The following is a 10,536-nucleotide window of genomic DNA, read 5'->3' on the forward strand; positions in this document are numbered from 1 at the left end:
ATCTCCATCAACTGCAAGATGCTATCCTATCAATATGGGCCAACATTTCTAAAGAATGCTTTCAGCACCTTGTTGAATCAATGCCACGTAGAATTAAGGCAGTTCTGAAGGCGAAAGGGGGTCAAACACAGTATTAGTATGGTGTTCCTAATAATCCTTAAGGTGAGTGTATGTGACATCGAAAGTTTGGAGAGATTTACATCTTCACCCAGCATTCAAGCATTGAAAACTGGCACCAGACCCAGATATAACGGATATTAGGTGGTTATATCTATAGTCTGCCATTTTGGGGCGGGAGAAAGGGAGTTTCCCAAAGAAATGTAACCCATAACGTCCTGCTCTGCTTGGTCTTAAATACATGGGGGGGCACAACACCACAAACAAACAAAAAAACACAACAATAAATGCCCCCACCACATCCATCCATCCATCCATTTTCGAAACCGCTCACCACACACATACAAAACGAAATATTTGTTCAATTAAATCTACCAGCAGGGAAACTGAAAAGGGAAAGCCCCTCTTGTTTATGTCTGTCTCTATTCACAGCCCAAGGCAAAGTGTTATGTATTAGACGTGGTCTTCATATGAACTCAAACCATCATCCTGTGAATTTGGCACGCAGTGTATGTCCAGATAAAGAAAAAAGAAAAAGTGTACACATGAAAAAAATTAAGCAATAAGAACACCCTTTATAAATATATTATGTTGTGCCTGCCTTGATAGCAGCATAGCAACAGAAAACCGCAGCTGGGAAAGGGGTGGGAAACGAGGCGAGATCTGACAGGGCCATGGTGAGAACGCCACTGAGACTTATCTCCAGCGCTGCGCAGGCTTACAATGCTTCAAAGCCGGCGCTATCAGGCCGCAGGAGAGAACCAGACAGTCTTTGATCGGCGTTCATGAAAAGCACTGTGACAACATTCCCAGGCATTGAAGAATCACTTTCTAACAGAATTCAAACTGTCTTAGTATCTTCTACATGCTTATTCAAGCCTAGTCCTGCACCTAATATGATACATAGATAGACAGACAGATAGATAGATCTATAGATATCTATACCATAAACATTGTTTATATTTGACATTTATATTTTTTCTTTCAAAGTTAGGTGTCAAAATTATTACAAACAATCTGCATTAACATTCTAACTGTATAGTGGCCTTTCATGGCTCCTGTAGGTAAGTTTCAGTAGGTAGGTAACACGCTTGTAAAATCCATTTGTCATCTATCATCATAGGGAAAGGCAATGAACTCACAAGTGAATAGAGACAAGCGGTTGTTGAGCTTCATTAATCAGGTTATGAGTACCAAGAAATAGATAAAGACCAAAATACACCACTTACCATGATTAGGGCAATATTTCAGAATTTCAAAACCATTGGAACAGTGGAAAACCTGACTGGTAGAGGAAGCCAGTACATCTTGCCTCCACACACAGTGATTTCATCTTGGGGTCACCATATCCACACATCTACAAATAGATGCCACCTCCATGCCAATAGCCTATTTGGAAGTGTTGCTAGAAAACAATACATGGATCTTTGATATTATGGAAATGTTTTGCTTCCACTGGAACTGGGGCCCTTGTTAAAGTCAACAGTATCAGGAACTCTACCAAGTACCAGGGCATTTTAACCAAAAGTCTGGTTGCCTTTGCCAGGAGTCTGAAACTTGGCCTCTTGACAGATTATTCAGGAGCACTACGGGCCACATTCAGATTTAGTTTATTTGTGAAAGGTGTATAAAAGTGTAATAATACCCATAATTTAAACTTAAATACAGCACATGGATGAACTTGTGTTTGTTAAACCTATAATCTGGAGGATTTCTTTACAGTGAAGTGGGGAGGATTTATAGCAAATGTGTTAATTTGTCAAGAGATTGTTGTATAAAGTCCCATCTCTTCATAATGTGTTTTGTACATTCTGCTGTGTATGCTTAGGCTAACTGCATTTCTTACGTTGTGCACGACAGGGTTTTAGGAGCGCAATTTCTGATGTAATTTACAGAGAGAACGTCACATTCATCCACAGTTCGGAATATTCACATGTAAACCGGAAAACTGGAAGATTATAAATGGAAGCCTTCATTTCTGCCTTCTTTAAAGACATTCATCATACTTAAAAAATATCAAAATAAATAAAACCCATGTACCATCAAGTTCCAAACTGTATTGACTGGTAAGACCTCTTTCGTACTAACTGAGATCATGAAATTGTGCCAGGAAAAACAAACAACAGCTGTCAAATTGTGTGATGTAAAGTTCACAACGTCTGAAGCTTACCTTTATAAAAGCCTGAGTGACAATTATGGAAAAGATGTGGGCTAACAGCAATCACTGAAAAAGATTCATTATAGACCCATTACCTTTCATAGCATGTATAACGTAATGCGTTTGGTATTCGGTTAAGTTCAAGTAACATAATATTCAATAAGGAAGTAAAATTAATTATAAGGATACAAAAAATACATTTCTAGACTCACTTTAATAAGTAACTTGTGTTTAAAAAAAGTTAATGATTTCAATGCATTTATTAACCTTTTCACATTTTACCCAAAGAAAAAGCAGATCTGAGATGAGATTATGATTAAATTAATGTGATGAGGTCAGGAGGGTACAGAATCAGTTCTAGGGATCTGGGCGCACAGGAGTTTCCTATTGGCTGCTTGAAGTAACATCCTGGCCAACTGGAATCTTCAATAAAAAACATGGAATCCAAACTTTATAAAGCTTGAATATTTTTATATATTCAACACTTCTGCGTAATCTGTTTACCTAGACTATTTCAATTAGACTCCACAAAATGTTTTGTGTTGACTACAAACATGGTCGTGACATGTTTTTATTTCTTATTTCCTGATCTTAGTTTTCCTGTTTCGCCCATTATCTCAAGCTTATAGTTACACCTGCTGACCATTCACGGGTAAATTGACTTGCATGAAGGCGTCTACTTAATTATTTAATAATACTAAATGCAGTTTGGAATCCCATACTTAAAAAAAAATATTACTATCATAACTGCACCAAATGTTTGGGCATTTCTGCGCTAGACCTGACACCTGTTCAAAACAACCTAAAAACCTCTTAAGTAGCTATAACCTACAAAATGCTACAATTGGCAGATCTAATAAGTACTCCAGCTTTGGAGGTAATAATGCACAGGATTGAGATCCAATAAAAATCTATGTAAAGTAGTGTACTCATATTGCTGTGCACAGAAAGAGGGCTCAATCCTGGCACAGAGAAATTCCTTAAGGCATTTCTACACTCTTACCTTGTCTTTCTATTGCTGTGGTGGCTTTTTCACTGTGGTGGCCTACTGTCACTATCACTATCACTATCACTAGACCATATCTAACTCTTGACCCACCCTCCAATGGCAAATAAGTACAGCAATATTGATTTTCCGGAGGATACTACTTGGCACAAACGAGCTCTGAAGACAGACTTTTATAAGAACACACTGCGTCTACACATAAGGAAGTGAGTTTTGGCTCCAGTAATATAACTCTTACACAATATTTACCCTGTGAAAGTAAATGGCAAAACTGCACACCAGTGTTGTATTTCACTGGTCGGAGCACATTTGAATAAAACAAGAAACCAGTTCACAAAATTACCATGAGAATTTCGCAAAACCGCTGTTCAATTCACCAGGCTGAGAAGGACCACAGTTTAAAACAAAAACAAAGGACAGAACAAAGCGGAGCGTTTGTGGTTTTCATGGTGAACCTGAATGGGTATTCAAATAAGTATATTCCATTGAACATCCCAGTGTTGCACAAGCCCAGCCAGTGTGACTCAGTGATATTTAATATTATTCAAATAATAGATAAATGGAAAGGCAAATAGGCAGTATGTCAGAAGTGCTCTGTATGCATTCACACTTCCTTCCAGATTCATATCTGGTTTTAAGCCATGTATTTTATTTGATTGATTGTTTTAAATTGTACATTTGAAATATACCTACTACTACTACTACTACTACTACTACTAATTATTATTATTATTATTATTATTATTATTATTATTATTATTATTATTATTATTATTATTATTATAAAAATAAAACAAATATGTGAACCTTGCAACTCAGTTGATGACTCTTACAAAAGTAGGTGGTTGTTTGTGTTTTACTTTAAAGCATGATATGCCACCATACAAGAGGTGATCTGTGCTCTAATTTATATGTAAACGGGGTCAGAAGACGGGGGGGTGGTAGAATTTGAGATTTTCACAGAGGACACCTAGCTGGTCACTTTCTCACAGAAATCTCCAGCGCAGTGATGTGTTTGGAGAACATAAGAAAGAGTGCTTAAAATGTCCACGGCGATTAAAACTCTATTCACTACGACCAATTCTTTGCTTGAATGGTCCTGGTTGACCTCACAAGCTCTCGCAGGGCAAGGTCCCTTTATCCCAGTGGATTATCACTCAGGATTACATACTGTAAATGCACCCGGCTTTGTAGTTCTGAGCTCAAGTAGCCTGGGTCTTCTTTTCTCACAGCCACTGTATCATCAAAAATGGCACAAAAGCCTGGAGGCCACTTTCAGACAAATCCATTTGCACTGCCATTCACCTCAACTTTGCAAAAGCTCCCCAGTGAGGAGGCAGATTTTACAGTACAAGATGTTACATAGGCCTGATGGAGATCTGTATGTATGCCCTACAATTAAGACTCCGACCAAAAATATGAAAACTCATTTTCCTCACATTTGCATTCCTGATACTAAACACTGTCAAGGAGCTGAATGAGACATTACTTATAAAGGAAAGGCAGATGCGTCTTTCATGATGAGCAGCATGTGGTCGTGCGTCATTTTCATAATTGCTCTCGCCTGCTCATCAAAGATTGAGAGCCAGTGGGTATATGGGGACTGTCTGAATTGATGCCGATTGAGACGTATTCTCGAGACAGACATTTGCGTTTACTACTGAAACTTGAACAGGCTACTAAAACATAGAGGATCGCTAAGACACAAAAAGCTATTTAATTACTTCTTGTGGGGCGAGATATAACTTAGGAGGCTGTCAGCTGCTTTTGTATTAGGGCACAAGAAGGGCTAATCCTTTCAATTTGACTATTTTTGCATTCCCTTAAACTGGTATAGTGATGATAGCTTTTGAGAGACAAATAAAACCATGTAGTCCATGTTTGGTTTTGTGAACCGCTCTTTTCATTATGGCAGTTTAAAAACAAGCTAATACCACACAAAAACACAAAAGAACGAGGTCAAATGTTTCCATGTAACAATGTCATCCTCTTGTCAAGTATTCTCACCCAAAGAGTTCATTAAGCTTAATCACGTATGTTACTAAATTCTTTCTCATGAAATTCACTTTTATCATATTTATCTACATAACTATATCCATATAAATGTTAATCTCAATTAAAATATATTTTTATTATTTTAGATACATTGCTCTAATGTTATGTGCTTGTTTTTGTGCTTTTAAATGTCTTATCATATAATAACATAGAATGATGTTGAGGATTAGTATTTTTAGGATTATGTGAAGCTCCAATGGACAGAAACACTTGAAGCAACACATAAACTCTCATCCTTCATTACTGCGCTGGTCTAGTGTTGTAAAGAACAGTGCAGGCATGTTTAACCCTCAGGTAACCAATGTGAAACTATGATAAAGTCACAGTAAAACAGTGATAAAAGTGCAAAAACACAATGCTGAATTTACCAAACTTGCATGAGGGGTATCACAATTTTATGGCATTATAACAGCAAGTGAATAATCAGAGGCATTATGTCATGATGAGAAAGTGAGGCGTGGGATTTGGTTGATTGTGACAGTTGGTTTATAATCTCAAATTAAACTTTTTAAGAAGTGGTACGTGCAATGATTCAGATTGATGACTCAATTATTCAAAACACTCTCTCCGAACAATCAGTCACACAAATGAGAGTAAGCTAAAAATGAATACATAAATAACCTTCAATACCCCCAAAACACACCCAACTGCTCCTCCAAGAAACTACTATGCAAATAGACTATACTAGCATAATACCCACGCTCCCCCCCCTTTTTTTGCACTTTATACTGCGCTTATATTTTGTAAGTCACCCTGGATAAAGGTGTCTGCTAAGAAATTATAATAATAATAAATAATATTTGAAAAAATGTCATTCAGGTGTTCATGTGGTTTACTAAACTACTTATTAATGAGCAATACAATTTTAGAGGGTATTGAACACTGACTCAACCTAAACACAATTACAAATTCCAGTAGACTGCAGGCAAGATAAAAAGTGAAAACCTTTGACTGCCGCTCCAGTAATTGGTCTGTAGTTTGTTATGCAAATTCACAACTCTGTGCAAAGTACCACCTTCTGTTTTGTGTTACAATTCCATTCCATTAGTGTCCTAGTTTGCATCCTGAAACTGAAGCAGTTTTTTGGGTTAACTTTGTCTCTCCTGTTATCCATTTTGATCCTCAAAAGATAGACAGATAGGCAAGTAAACTTAGGACTAAAACAAGCGTGCTTAGATGCTTATGTAATTACATTTTACTGATTGTATTCAGAAAATGTTTCCTGGAAAAAAAAAAAAATATATATATATATATATATTTATATAATAAATGATGGAAACAATTTAGGTTAAAGATACAGAAATGATACAATAATGAATATTGATTTTTCAGTCTAATATTACAAAGAGCACGAAGAAACAGTTCAGGGACAAAGAACAGCCGATGCTTAAAATAATACTGGCAATGACAGATCCTACAATAAGGAAGCTTTACACACCCTGAGAAACAAATCATGATGTTTCCAGCTCTCAGGGCTAGGCTGTACAGTCAAAGACACATCACTTTATTCAGGCATGCATACAAATCTGCAATACAGTATTGATACTATTACGTAAAAAAAATATATATATATTTTTTTCATATAGCACATACGATTGTGCTTTTGACCTCGACTATGGTGAATACAAATTATTTTTCAGAATTTATGGAGCAAAGTGAATACGTTTATGTTGGACACATTGATTTATTATTATTATTATTATTATTAACTAGAACCCCCACATTCTTGATATTGATGTTTTTCAAAATGTATGAAATCATCCATTCTATGCACACAATGCCTGAATGCCTGAAATTGCACCAGAACATGCACTGCGTCACAAGACCTGGATGAGACCGATGTGAGGGAGAGAAAAACCTGACCTACGAGCCAGGAGGCAGTGATGTAATAGTTGTTAGGGGGATCTTTTGGGACTGTACCACAGAGCCAAACAGAAGCTCTCTGGCTGAGTGACGCTGACGCCAGTGACATTTGACTGAGGTGATCTTTCAGAGAGATTTAGCTGGCGCCATGTACCCAAAGGCTTAGCCAACAGTCAATCTCTCTATGAATAAGCAAAACCCAGAATGCTGTTACTGTCGTAGTCAGATAAACCTCCACTAGTTCCTACCAGCATGTCTCTTCTGTGGAAGAAGATGGGGTGAATAAAATGGATCAAAACCATGGCCTCTCTGTTCTGCATGTCCACTTATGGCAAATAAACACAATGCTTTGACATTTTTTTTGTGGTCTTACTCTACATTTTAAAAGTACAGAATGAAAAACTGGTATTGATAATTGATTTGTGAGTAATACATACCATATCTGTGCATGTAGTCATTTCATTCTCTCCACACAAAGAAAATGTAGCAGTGCTTTTCCAGTACCTTCTGTGAGCCATCAAGAGTGGTTAGCTCAGTGCAATTAAAAAAAAAGTATATTTTTTGATCTCGTCAATGCACTGGATGACTGAGCAAAGGAGACTGATCAGGGGGACTACCAAGAGGACAATGGCAACTTTGCAAGAACTTTTAGCTGAGACTGGACAAAGTGTGACAACAATATCCCAAGCACTCCACAAATCTGGCCTGTATGGTAGGGTGGCAAGAATGAAGGCATTACTTAAGAAAGCCCATCTGAAACACTCAGGAGATTCTGTACCCATGTAGCAAAATGTCTCTGGTCTAATAAAACAACTTTTAGGCCTAAATGCAAAGCATAATGTTTGGGGCAAACTCAACAGAGTGCATCACCCAAAGATCACCATCCCTGCTGTGAAGCATGGTGAGGCAGCATCATGTTATGGGAATGTTTCTCATCGGCAGGGACTTGGGCACTTGTCAGGATAGAAGGGAAATTGGAGCAAAATATAGAAAAGGCCTTTGAGGAATATCTGCTGCCCTCTGCAAGAAAGATGAAACTGGGACAGAAGTTCACATTTCAACATGACAATGACCCAAAGCACACAGCCAAAACTACACTGGAGTGGCTAAGGAACAAAAAGCTAAATGTCCTTGACTGGCCCAATCAGAGCACCGACCTAAATCCAATCAAAAGTTTGTGACATGACTTAAAGATTGCTTTCCATCAATGGTCCCCAAGGAAAGAGGTTGAACAGTTTTACAAAGGATGGTAAAATATTGCCAAATCTAGGTGTGCAAAGTTGGTAGAAAACTATCCCAACAGACTCACAGCTGTAATTGCTTCCAAAGGATTTTCTACCAAGTATTGAATCAGGGGCTAGAGACTTATTCAATTATAATATTTCAGTTTTGTATTTTCAATACATAATTATTTTCACAATTAAAAAACATCCTCATTTAAATGCACGAAACTGACAACATAATGTGAAGAAAGTTCAAGGGGGCGCAGACTTTCTATAGGCACTGTATACATTTTTAATTACAGATCAAAGGACTCAGATCTGTATTTTAAACAAATATTGAAACAAAAATACCATTTGCATATGTGCTTCAAGAAAGCAAAGAGATTAATTCACACATTCTCCCCCAGAGAGATACCCCAAGCAATACACACTGCAAAACAAAAAATAGACCTTTAACTGAATTTGTCACCAGCCTGCACTGCATTCATTTACAGGCATCGTGACACACACACACCTGCAAGGACTAATAACCAAAAAGGACAGCTCCATTACAATACCTGTGTACTTTCTCAGGGATTTGGATGTGAGATTTAGGAGCAGTTATCAATGGCCTACATGCTTTCTTGCTAGATTTATTTTCCTATTAGGTCTCTCCTTTGTGAACCCCGGTTTGCGGCTCTGCTCAGATCATGAATTAACATCCCTGTCTGCTTAATGTATCATTTCAGGAAAAATACTTCCCCAGAAGCAACACTAAGAAGCACGACAGTGAAGTTTGGACTAGGGCTCAGAGCAAAACGTTTGACAAGACTAATCGGTGTCCTCCGCTGGATTTGAGATGTATTTTGAGGTGCTATATTTGCCTAAGGAATACTCCTGCAAGGTGGATGCTACCTTCTTACAACAAAATAAGAACAAAGCGTGGTTTGTAACTTTCCTTTCGTAATTTTAAAATCCTACCATAAAAAAATATGCATTTTACTGCAGCCCCATTTCCCAATCTAATCAGACGGGGAGCAAATGCAGTATAAAACACAGCCGTGATGCAGGACTGACTGTGGGCCAAAGCGAGAGCAAGCTGGAATAGTTTGTACTGGTGTGGCTGTGTTGATTCAGTGCTCCACATGAGCAAACACTGCCTGCACCGCAGGGCACGGAGAGTCACAGCAAAACTGATGCACCGTCTCGTGCACGCTCATCTCAGCGCACATTCAAACCCCACATGCCACTATCGGAAATCATACAGTCGCCTGGTTATAAAAATGGAAATGCTGCCTGCTGAGGAGAAAATACAGGGAAGAGCAAACTGGGGTTCCAGTTTAGTTTTTAAAGTTCCTGTATAATGAGACATTGGTAGCTTGAGATGTGAAGAGCATGGACAACTTGCACTTTGAGCTAGAGAATTAGAGTGGTAAATGTGTTAAATACAACCTTTTAGTTTGGTTTATGAAAGGCAAAGGGTGTGAGTGGAGCAGAACAGAATGGAAAGAGCTAGAGCAGAGGATTGTGCACCTGTGTGAGTGTGCAAGCCTGCAGTGCATAGTTTTAATGATATTTATCCCAACGTAGATGACTAGGCATAAGTTGTGCAATAGGAAACCGGGAGTGCTTTTGTCTAAAGGATATATATTATGTTAATAACTATAGAAAAAAAATACAAATATATAATAATATATTTATTTACAGCCCTGCCACACAAAAATGAACTCTCCAACAAAAACAATTAATCATTTGTAGTAATCATTAGCAACATCATCATAAGAGAAAACAGTAAAACAAAAAACAACTTTCAAAGGGTAAACAAGCTCAATTGAGAGTTATCCATGCTTTTAGCATCTCAAATTACCAAGTTCTCATTTTACATATAAGCCAGGAAAAGCAGTTTAAGGAGAGAGAAATGGAGGCACAACGTTTTAATTTTCTGTTAATAAAATCAGCTGCATTGCTTCAGTTAAGATCAGTTTCATGATTGTTATTAAAACAGTGAAGTGTTTCTCCTGTGATAACTACAGGCCCTATGCCCATTTGGCCCAGGGTCTTGGGTCTGTGCCGTCCTGGTGCACTAGATTATACACTTCTCAGTCAGAGGCGGAGCTAAGAACCACTTTGAAGAA

This window comes from Amia ocellicauda, chromosome 5 (genome assembly GCF_036373705.1).
Source record: "Amia ocellicauda isolate fAmiCal2 chromosome 5, fAmiCal2.hap1, whole genome shotgun sequence".
In the NCBI taxonomy this organism is placed as follows: Eukaryota; Metazoa; Chordata; class Actinopteri; order Amiiformes; family Amiidae; genus Amia; species Amia ocellicauda.